The sequence below is a fragment of the Falco punctatus genome, assembly GCF_963210335.1.
Source record: "Falco punctatus genome assembly, chromosome: 7".
Classification (NCBI taxonomy): Eukaryota; Metazoa; Chordata; class Aves; order Falconiformes; family Falconidae; genus Falco; species Falco punctatus.
In genome coordinates, this window is record NC_137587.1 from 37,691,551 (window position 1) to 37,702,911 (window position 11,361).

Below are 11,361 nucleotides of genomic sequence, written 5' to 3' on the forward strand. Positions count from 1 at the left end.
GAAACAAAGTTTTAAACCTGTAACTTCACTCGCAGTTTGTTCTTTTTCATCCACATGGCAAACCAAGTGAACAGACCAAGCAGAATTCCTTTTTGACATCAAATCAATTATTTCCAGGTCTCCAAAACAGGACAGCATTGTTTTCCAAACAGCATGAAAAACACTGAATCTTGCTCTTGCCGAGATCTAGTTGAATCAATTTGTGCAGAACGTTTCATATTAGTTGAGTCTGCTTTTAACCATTTGCATGCAAACACCACTGAAAAAAAAGTCAGTCTTGGTCCTTCTTCAGAACCTCAGGTTATGCAAGGCAAAGAGAGCACTGCATTTTCTCAGTTCTTTAATGAGGTTGTTGGTTTCCTGGATTCTTAAGTTTGTGCTGTTCATACTAGTTATTAACAATTTCATCCATGAAGTCACTCACCTCTCAAAACAAACACAAGCCTATCACATTTAAGGTCCAGACCTCCTCCTCTCTCCTGCAGCAAGAGAAACCTACCTCCTACAGACCTGCCTTCTGAAGGAGGTACTAAAAAGCCACTACAAATATCTACTCCTGCAAATTCCACAGATTCATTTGCTACATGGTGATACATCAAAGCAGACAGTTTTGCTGAATTGTAAATTTCTTTCCATTGATTCACAATTTACACGTAGAGATGAATTAAATGAAATGCTATAGAGCAAACACTGCATCATTAGGCGCTAAGAAAGTATTATGTATGTCTTGGAAACAAGAATACACCTGTATTCCCTATTGTCTTAATATTGGCAAAAATCTAAAAAAAAAAAATATTTTGTTTAGCATGCACTTTAAAAGGTCATGATGAGAGACAGAATTTGTAATGAACTGGAGTTTCAGCTTCTGACATTACCCTCCTACTACAAGCTAATATTTTACCATTTGATGATTAATATTTTTAAGACAGGTGAGATGAATAGTACAGTAGTAATTAAATAGTTTGGGAACCAGTTTACAAGCAGCCTCAAAACAAGTCATACCGTAGGCATTTAATTAAGAAAAGGAACCTCCTTTAATATTTAGCTCTCCACATTAGTCTTGTCACTTTGAAAATTCATTTTCTCATTCCTTCTTCATTTCTTTCTACTGTCACACTATGCTGTTCTGTCTATCATCACAAACTCCTCAGCCTACATGCTGCTGAGCTATTATGAAACATCTTATTCACTGGCAACCCACAATACTAAATGAAAAATGGCACCTGAACTCAAGAACGTTTGACAAGCAGAGTGTACTGTAGTCAATACATGTAAGCAGTAAGGGCAAATTCCAGTGGGTTTTTGCTTTTACCCCCATCAGAACTATCTTTTAAGAGGAATCTAATTATGTCAATATTAAAATAAAAAACATGAGACCAATGTTTTTGAATAGAATATTTTTTAAAGTATGAGAATTAGGATGTGATTTGATTGTATGTATTTCTTTGCCTCCACGTCTAAGTCATGAAGATATTTATTTTTGATCATTTTCTAAGTTTTCACTAGTAAGAACAGAAATTTACTTTGAAAATAATGATGAAACGTACACCAAATCCACACCTGAGACACTTATGATTTCAGAAATAAGAGCTTTAAAAGGAAAACAACAAATATTCAAAAGCTATACAGGCCACCATAATGACTGGCAATTTCATATTTAGGTTCAGCAGCACCTAGCCACTCAAAATCGCTAGTGTAAAGCATAATGTAACCAATTAATTGAAAAAGAAAACCAAAGCGTACAAGAATTTACCAGTCATTTCCTGTACACTGTCTCTTCATATCTTTTTCTAGGTTTGCAAAAGCCACCATGTCATTAACTTCCCTTATCTAATTCTTCCTTCTTTTTAAGATAGGTGTTCACACCTATCTCCCACACAATTCTTCTTCAGTTCCCTTCCCAACACCCTACACTAGAAAGCGTAGGTTCAAGTACCTCAAGCCTCCTGAAATGGGCCAATCTCCACCTTCTCCTATGTGTATTCTCACAGGTTTTCTAGTCTTTTTCCTACCATTCACCATCATCTCTATCCTTACTCCCTCATTTACGGCTTCTCTTTTGGTACTTTGGCCCACCCTTCCCTTACAGTCAGAGATGATTCTGAGGTTAAACCACCAATTTACCAACATAATCTAGATAAAATGTAATTAACAGTGTACAGAGAAGTGAGAAAGTCTGCATCTTAGCTTTTGCCTTGGAGCCCAGAATAGCTGGTTTTGACTTTGGCCATCAAAAACACTACCCATAAAGTTTTTTCTGCCTGTATCCCAATACTTTCAACTGCCTATTAATTTATTGACAAGGCAATACAGAACAGCTACTAAAGACAATGTGGCATATATCCCACCTGCAACCCAGCTATGCTTATTTATTCTTTACATAGGTTGTCACTCCAAAATTGTAGTACAGATAAGGAACGTTTTAGGCTAAATGGCCTTTTTGGCTAAAACCCCAAAAAAAGCAATCCTCTGAAGTCCTCCATACACGTACTCCCCAAAACATTTGCGATGGTAAAGGTAACCATATCCTCAGCCAGGAAAAAAACCCATATTTTCTTTCACATTTAATCCAGGTTGGGACAACACCAGCAAACCAAAGGCTGGTGAGGCAGACACACCTACTGACTCCACAAAACCAAAATCCCATGCACCCAAAAAGCCCAAACACAGACCAAGGACAAGACCAGTACTGAATTAGAGGCAGAAACTACAACAGAGAGAAATCCAAGAAGCAACTCCTTCAGGCTCATGATTTAAAGAATTTACTCCCCCATGTGGGATTCATTAACGAGCCAAGCAGTTTTGCCATGGTAAAAAGAAAACATCATCTTCACCAGCCTAACAGGAGAGGACAGCAAAGGCCAGAAAGGTACTGCAAATTGTTCCAAAACAGGCTTGAAATGCCAACATAGAAATTCAAAGTAAATACTCGGTTTTTACTGCACTGCAAGACTCCATTGTCCATGATCTAGAGCAGTTTTAAGTTGCTGGTTCCTTCCTAGGGCAAATGAGGGAATACAAAACTTACCTTCAGACTAGGAATTTACCTTTGTAGAGCTGTCAAACCCCAGAAATCTATATAGCACACGACAAACACAGAGCTGACAGGTCTGGGACTATGTATATAAGCATGTGGACAAAAGAAATGAAGTGTATTACATAAATGAGCATATTCCCAGAATGAAGCAGACTCACAACCGTAAAATGAACAGGGGTAGGTTGGAGTGCTCCCTAGCCAGTGAATTCCAGACTGGGATCAGAGCTCTGCCTCCCCAGACCGGGGCATTTTCCTCCTCTGTGCCACATTTACAGCAAAGAAAGACCTACAGCTCTGGCTGCAAACTACCAAATTGCCAAAGCAAGAAAGAAAGGAACAAGCTTGCTTTGCCTGCTGAATCTAGCAAAAGATTTCCTAGTTCTCCCATGCTAACTTGGACACAAGCAGCAGAAGCCCATCAGTCACATGTACTTCTCTTCCTTAAGGCTCATTCAAAGGAACGTAGTTTCAGGGATGCTTTAATTAGCTTAGTTGGCAACAAAGCTTTAAAGGTTGCTGATAAGAAGAGGCAGCACACACTTTAGGTACATGTCCTCAGCACAACAGTAGTGATGGGGAAAACAGATGAAAGATATGGGAGTTTATTATACCAGTTCTGTATCAAATAGGTCTTATACAAAATATCCCTCCTTGTGCTATCTGAGGAGTATGAGAGGAGAACGCAGGATGGAGCATATGCTGAAGATGATTGATTCTGATCTCCTTACATTTCTGAAACACACTAACCTTAAATATCACCAAATTGAAGAATTCTAATAGATTTTGATCACATTTTCCATGAAACCTGATCTTAGTGCCATGTACAACGAAGACAATTAGAAAATTTCGTGTGAAAACACATATATAACACTATAAAAACACAAAAGAAAGTATCTGGTTTTATTTAAGCTAAAATAGAATTTTTGCTGATCTCAACATGGATGACATTATTTCCAGTTTAATGGCTTTATCCACAGCTCTGCCTTGCATTTTTTTAATTGGGTCAGAAATATGCCGATAGCAGAAATCCATTTTAAAGAATCCAATGATAACAGCACGTGCCTTTTTAGCTTAATGGAAAAGAACAAGCTAATTATACCCAGAAAAGGCAACCAGAATATTGGGAATTAAAGAAAAACATGTCTAGCATGTGCTATCTCCTGATAATCAAATACTCTAGAAATTAACGTTACAAATCTGGTAACTTTACTCAGAAGTTTATATAATAAAAGTGTTGGTTTATTTGTGCAAATACATACAGTAACAGTTTCTTAGGATAAACACACTTAAGCCACATCCCAATTTGCTGAAAAATCTCATACTAGCTATGTTTGATAAAATCTTAACATCTCTCAAACTTATACTACCTTGTTAGCAATTCCTCCAACTTGCTGATGCTAATAAGTCACTCTATTTAATAAAATGTTTGAAGTCTACTCAGCATAAGCCACAGACTCCAGATTTCCTGTTTTCCCATATTATTTTCTTAGAAGTCTCACAACTGAGGCTGTTTTGCACAGAACTGCTAAGAAAAGGAAGAACTTAACACAAATCAAAACAATGTCAAAATAGATTTTCAAAATTAAACATGGATTTAAGCATATATTGAACATCTGCTACATATGAAATAAACTCCTTATAATCACATCTACAATATAGGAAAGTTGTATCTGGAACTCAATTATTTAAAATACTACTTTCCTCCTTGGCCTTGCAGACACTTTTAAAGAGCCACAGAAATCTTAAGCATGTTTATATTAACTTTAGTATCAGCTAAAATAGCCAGTAGCTGACTTGAAGTATCAACCTCATACACATATAAAAGTAAATTATCTTTAAAAAAATTATGCATTCTTATAGAAATAACAGATCAGTTGTGCACAAAACTTTGTATCTGTTTACAATACCAATCCTTTCACACAAGAGTGATTTTACATAACAGGCCTGTTAGAATATATGTTGAAAACACTATCCAAGTGCCTTTAAAAATAGTCTTGGAACTATATTTTTCTGGGTCTGTGAGAAGAACAACATCTTAATCTGATAGGATAGCTAAGTATGGTTAAGATGCACTTATTAGTCTGAGTGACATCTTTAGCATCAAATGTGTGTTCATTCTTCCCTTAATTGTTTCAATATTAAGTTTTTCTGTGGTAATATAATATTGTTTATATGAGAACAGTACAATAAAACATTTCCAAACCACACAAGTACTGAAAATAAGCATCCTGTAAATGAAAGATACATTGTGAAACGTAGTGTTCAACTTGCGCTTCCCATAAAACCTAAGTGGTTAAAAGCAAAAATTGACCATGACATTACAAAGTAATGAGCTTTTGGTAAAGGTCTTAAAATGACAGCAAATGCATCTCACAAAATCTGATTAAACTATGAATTTCAAGTCAAAGATAAGGCATTACAAACCCCAAACTAGTCTGCATTCCAGGCACATGACAATGAAACCCACAATCATTTAAAGTGCAAAAGCTACAGAGTATTTAAATAACATGTCCACTAAAGTGTAAACATAACATTTTGAAAACTAATGAATTACCTGTTCACTATTTTCCCATGTAATTTTAAAAGAGCACATCTTTATTTTACGTCAGTGCCCATCAGCTGTAAACATTTGTGTTGCATTAACATGCTTCAGCTCCATGTTTCTGTTATTTTCTGTGTACACTAATTATTTAACTGCTGTGAACAAGTCATATCAACTATTGTACACATCTCATGAGTTCCTGCATGGCTTTTTGGCTTAATGCAGTCAACAGGAGGTAGGGTATTTTTCAGTCTTATTCCACATGAAATTAAGGTTTCCCCAAATTCTTTATCAATATGAAAAGCTGTCTCTCTCCATTCATCAACAATCAGCTAACGGAAAAGGCTAGTGGATTTTGCCAGAAGTAAAAGACCTAATTATGGCAAGATCAAGCCAGCTGTCAACTACAATCAGCTTGATTCATTGCACTTTTCATATTCAATAGAAAATGTTGAGCAACAGAGTTCTTTCGCAGTTATCAGGCTAAACTGGAAATATAAGAATACAGACAATTTAGCTTTAAAAACACATGAATTATTTGTTCCATTTGTATTTTTGTAGTCTTACCAACTCACTGCAAAAACTGAATACCCCAAAACCAGAGGAAAATCATCATTATTTGTATTTAATGTTACTGTTTAAAGTGACAAAAAAAACATACCACCTGAAATTTAACAAATAGTTTAACAGAGACTGCCTAAGATAAAAGGCAAACAGTACAGTCAGAATAGATACCCCAATCTCATGCAAATAACCTTTCCAGTGTTTGCTGTATGCTTTTCCCTACATATTTCAGGTCTTTCTTAAATCTTGCATGCTGGAAGATGAATACATGAGCCAGCAATAAAAGCTGAAGCATATAATAGCATAAATCAAGAAGCTGCAAGTCAGAGAAGACTGCAGCAAGCCAAAACCTAGACCTAAGGATTTTTAAATATTAAACATAAAATAAAATACTAAACCCCATTAACAATTTCTTTTGTATCTAAAAATTATTATATTGTGGAAGCTTACAAACATAAAAAGCTATAGTTTACCTTGTCAAACTCAAGAATGACATGCAAGTTCACCCTCTCTTCGTTCTTTCAAGAAAGTCATTCAAGCATGATTCAGTGCACTTAGACAAGAGATCCAGCCAAATGGGTCTCCATAAGGACACTGAAGAACTGTATGTCCAAGCACAATACAGTGAATATTCCAGCTGCATAAAGAACAGGCTTATTTTTAGCAAGCGAGAAAAGGTATGAGCTGTAGAGTATGATCATCCAGTAGGAATAAGAGAAGAAAAACAAGTTCAACTCCCTTGCTCCTAAATTAGCTGGAGGGACTTTCATTTCCTTCGCTTTGATCTGAGGAAGACTGCAGGGGGAACAAACCTAACAACAATTGGATCTGGAGGCAGCTGCAGAGACAATAGAGAAATGGAAAGGTTCACTCGCCTGGGAAAAACATGCGGCTGGGAAATAGTTATGCTAGGTGTCCGAAGGCGAAATGGACAGGAAACTAAATGAACAAGTCTGTGAACATGGAAAGGTGTGTCAGAGAAAGGAGGCCACAGTAGCACTGCACAAGAAAAAACACAGAGACTGTGGAAAAGATGAGAGAAAACACTAATTTGCAGATGACATGGCTACATAAAAGACAGAATTCTAAAGGTGGCCTGAAAAGGAACAGTTGGCCTTATAGGTACCAGAAGAGTCTCCTGCTCAGAAATGAAAGCTGCTCAGAGAGGCAGAGGGACTCTCTAAACTTTCAAGCTTTCACAATTAAGCTCTTGGAGCTCTGCACTGACACAGTCAATGTAATCATCTATGTCCTGTAAGGAACTACAGAAATAAAGGAAAAGGCAAGTCCCATCTTCCTTACAATAGCTTAATATTAAAATATTTGGCTTAATTAAAACTGATATGTGACTGCGAAAGGATACAACTGTGACAAAAGGCACTGAAGTTTACAGTGCCAGTGTAAAGACTGTGAAAGCACAGCAATACTCCATGAAAAATAACAAGTGAACTCTTTAAGTAACGTTTACTTTATGAGCTAATGCGTATTATGTTATGCGTCAGCTGAAGCACTCATTTATTCTAAACTATTCTACCTTTATATAAGGGCCAAGCAACTCAGGATCTCTATGTGCAGCGACAACTGGAGGCAACTCTCCAGGTTTCATTTAGTTAGAAATCTAGGAAAAAAAGAGTAAACTGTATTGCTCCATGTTCACAGTACAAATATATGAAAATAAATATCATAGAGGTTAAACAAACAGACAGGACTTCTCATCGTCCCCCTTCCACGGAGATCTGCAACTAAGTATTGGTGTAAAATTGCAAAGCCGTGCCTCAGGAAAAGCAGTAAGATCTGTAAAAGTGGGAATTAAAGGTGTAGCTTGAGTAAATGGTGCAGTTTAAGGCTTTCCGTCTCTGCAAAATGGGAAGTCACTTGTTGGCTGTTACGGACTAGAAAACTGCATCTTCGTTCCCTGTAACTTCTTGAGCAGAGCTACTTTTGATGCCCACAAGGGCAGCAGAACTACAAAGTCTGTGTGTTACGAGTGTGTACAAGTGTCTGTATACTGTGTGTCTCATATCCATTGCTATCTAGATAGGTATGTGGTATCTAGAGTGACAGATTAAAAATTACGTAAAGACATAGCAAAGATAAGGAGGAAAACAGTCCTCCTGCAGTGTTCCAAGGGTATTTCCTGTTGCCAATTAGTCAATCTTTAAATTCCTCACAAATTAATTCAGATATTAAGAGCTAACATTTAGTTATGATAGCATTAGTTTATAACTAAATTGTAACAGGAAAATTACCACCGAATAAGCCTGATGAAACTTATAAAATTATTCTCATCAAATGTAAGCATCTAGTGCTTGTCCATATGGATTGAAATCTATTTGAGATTGCACAGGACATGTCAAAACACTGTTTATGACATTCCAAGTCCAAAACAGATGCGATTCTGCCTAAAAAGTTTAGAAGAGGCCTCAGAGTAAGGTACAAGGTCAGGACTATCTGAATTTGCTACAGTTTCATAGAAGTTCTTTCTATGAGATCATATAGTTAATAACCTTGTAGAGACGTTACCCTACATAGCTGTCCTTTACTGAGGTGTGAAAAGACTGGGATTTCTAGTCCAGCAAGAATTCAAAAGGTACTTGTATGCATGAAAATTAGCTTTAGACTGTAATTTTTTTTTTTTACTTCCAAATTTATTTTTTTTTCCCTTAAGTCCTTTAGTTGGATTAGCTTTTCTATTTTTTGAAGAGCAGGATACTGCCAGCTGTCTGGAAAACGCTTCAGACAGACTTAACAAAGAACTGTATCAGTCTGAGGGGAATCCAAACTCTTATTAAGCTGACCCAGGGCTTGAACTAGATATCTGACAGTGCAGAAGGCTGCTCTAGGGGCAGCAAGGCTCCCCTCTCTGTTAGTGAAAAATAATTTTAGGAATGTATGTCTTAGATGAGGGAACTCCTTTGACTGTAAAAGTAGTAGATACAATCATTTTTGTCTTCTTAACAAAAGCAACAGAGAAAGTTGCAGCAGAAAATGAGGAAAACTTGGATCTGATTTAATTACCAGGTTTTTTACATGGTCAAAATATACCAGGAAGCCTACAAGAAAATTTCTTGGGGGGGGGGGGGGGGGAGGAATGCTCTGCACACTGTTTGAATTCCTTGCGCCTAAATTTCTTTTTATCATCTTTTAATGGAATTTGCTCAGACTTTGCTATGAGCCCCCTGAAAGAACCTAGATTTCCAAGACTGACATAGTTATTTGTTCATTTTAAACAAGTTTGATTAAGACCTGTCTTATGTGAATGGCAGCCTCTTCCAAGTACATTGTTAAATGTTACAAACAGAAAGTACTTAATGCTTACAAGCTTATATTAAATTGAATTTGCAGCTGAGGTTTGAAGAACAACTATTCCAGACTAAGCTCTTTATCCTTCAATATTTCAAATGAGAAACTTCAACCAAGCCCATATAATGTATTTCTCATCTCTTGAGGTTACTACTTCTTTTAAAAAAATGGTTCGCTTTTTTCCTTACAATTAGATTGTCATATGTTTGCCTGACAGGCTAAGGAAACCATGAAGTATTTTTACCTGTGCAAGTATACTTGTAAAAACCCTCAATCAGCCATCTCTGAAACTTCTTTATCAGATGCTTTTTAGAACACATTTTAAAATATTTAACTGTCATAAGTGTAATAAATGACAAAATGTATAATAGATGTTTAATGCTTTTTTATCTGGTCACACTTGTATGGATCAAATCATTAGAACTAATGAACATACAATTCCACTCAAGGATTTTGGCATCACATGTAAATCTATCTAAACTCTTAAGTCTAGAATTTGATAAGCCATACCACAGGAACTTGAAAGCACTGTAGCTGTACTACTGTCACGATGGAATAGGATAGAGAGACTGACTGCATCACGTGGCTTCTGCTCTCTGTCAGCAACCATAGGCTCTTGTAAGTTAAATTAGTACTATTAAAAACTGCTTTCCGTCTATTTCTAGACATTTTAACCTACTTGTTAATGGAATTTCCCTGAGCAATTCCCCCAGCATGAAAGAGTCTCTTGATGCTAAAAGTTAGACTACCAGTGTAAAAATCTTGCTAAAAGCCTGATTTGAGCCACTTAAACTGAAATAGTGAACTTCAGTTCTGTTATCTAATCAGCATAAAATTTTAATTCGCAATTTTATGTACTGGTCACAGCTTCAAGACTAATAAGATTTACAGGAGTGTGATTCTCCAGTTTGGGATGATGGGGAAGTTTTCTTCCTCTAGATAAGTTTCTTTTAATAAAGCTAACACAGATTTCACAGCGAGAGATAAAAATCAGGTTCCACTTTGTATTTCTTGACAACAGCTTCAGTCACTACCCATCAAAAAAAAAGCTTATTGATATCAGTCTCTCTAATTTTACTACTAGAAATAACAAGAAGTTAAAGAGAAAATGGTATAGGCGACCACAACCTCATATTTTATTCTCTCCAAGTAAATTCCCAATTAGAAAAATAATTCAAACCAAGCAACTACAGCAAATGACTATCATCTTTGTATACAGACTTTTCATTACACTAATTACTCCTACTCAGCCCAACACACTTTAATTCCATCATGTTCCAGCACCCCATCTTTTTTCCCTCCAGAACTGCATCTGCTTTCTTGTTTTCTCATCTCCAATAAACTTCTCGGTTATCCGATTACCTTCTCATACGGACAACTGTCATCATTCGGTCAGTCTTCTTTCTGGGACTTCCTTTAAGCACACCTCTGATCCACTTTTCCTGTTGATGACTAGTTGCTGCACCACGACGGGTGGCTCCTAGGTCCCTCCCTGTCCTGGCTACCACTGACCCCCAGTGGTTACAACTATAGTTGCTCTAACTCCCTGTTCCCAAACCACTGCAGCCGCTATGGAATGACGGTTGGATCATGACAGGACATACGGGAGCAAACAAGACCCAGCATCGTATGACCACTGTTTCACGGCCACCGATCACAGAATCGAAGAAATTATTCTTCGATTATTAGGTACAAAGGAGCTTCTGGAAGTCACCCGGTTCAATAACCCTTGCTCAGAGCAGTTTAGACTGCTCAGGACTTGATTCAGCTAGACAGACATTGCACACGCTCCGGACAGTCTGTTCGATGTCTATTACTCTCACCAAGAAAACATTTTCCCCGATATTTAATAAGAATTTCTCTTGTTACAACTTGTGTTCAAGTCCAGCTGGCTCAGTAACACATGCAAAAGAAA

General features: G+C 36.9%; 1 protein-coding gene across 6 annotated transcripts in view; it reads right to left on the bottom strand.

Annotated features, from left to right (window-relative positions):
- The window catches only part of PPP1R13B (protein phosphatase 1 regulatory subunit 13B), a 68,680-nt gene that overhangs the window by 22,514 nt on the left and 34,805 nt on the right, over positions 1–11,361 (bottom strand). The gene's annotated exons all lie outside the window — the stretch shown is intronic.